This window comes from Hibiscus syriacus, unplaced genomic scaffold, assembly GCF_006381635.1.
Source record: "Hibiscus syriacus cultivar Baekdansim isolate YM2019G1 unplaced genomic scaffold, ASM638163v2 tig00111095_pilon, whole genome shotgun sequence".
Lineage (NCBI taxonomy): Eukaryota > Viridiplantae > Streptophyta > Magnoliopsida > Malvales > Malvaceae > Hibiscus > Hibiscus syriacus.
In genome coordinates, this window is record NW_024062980.1 from 3,919,269 (window position 1) to 3,919,505 (window position 237).

Consider the following 237-nt stretch of genomic DNA (forward strand, 5'->3'; position numbering starts at 1 on the left):
TGTATGCATGTATGTATGCATGCAATGTATACATGTATGTCAACAAATGATGCATATCTAGACACACGGACATCATTATATGTACGTAGGCGCGTGTGTATATGTATGTATGGTCAAATTGTGTTTGATTGAAATATAGACCCCTTTTGATTTGTAATTGAAACCTCGTGACTATTAAATTTGATAACTCAATCCTCAATTTGATGATCGATGAATGATTGAATGTCTATTTATTCG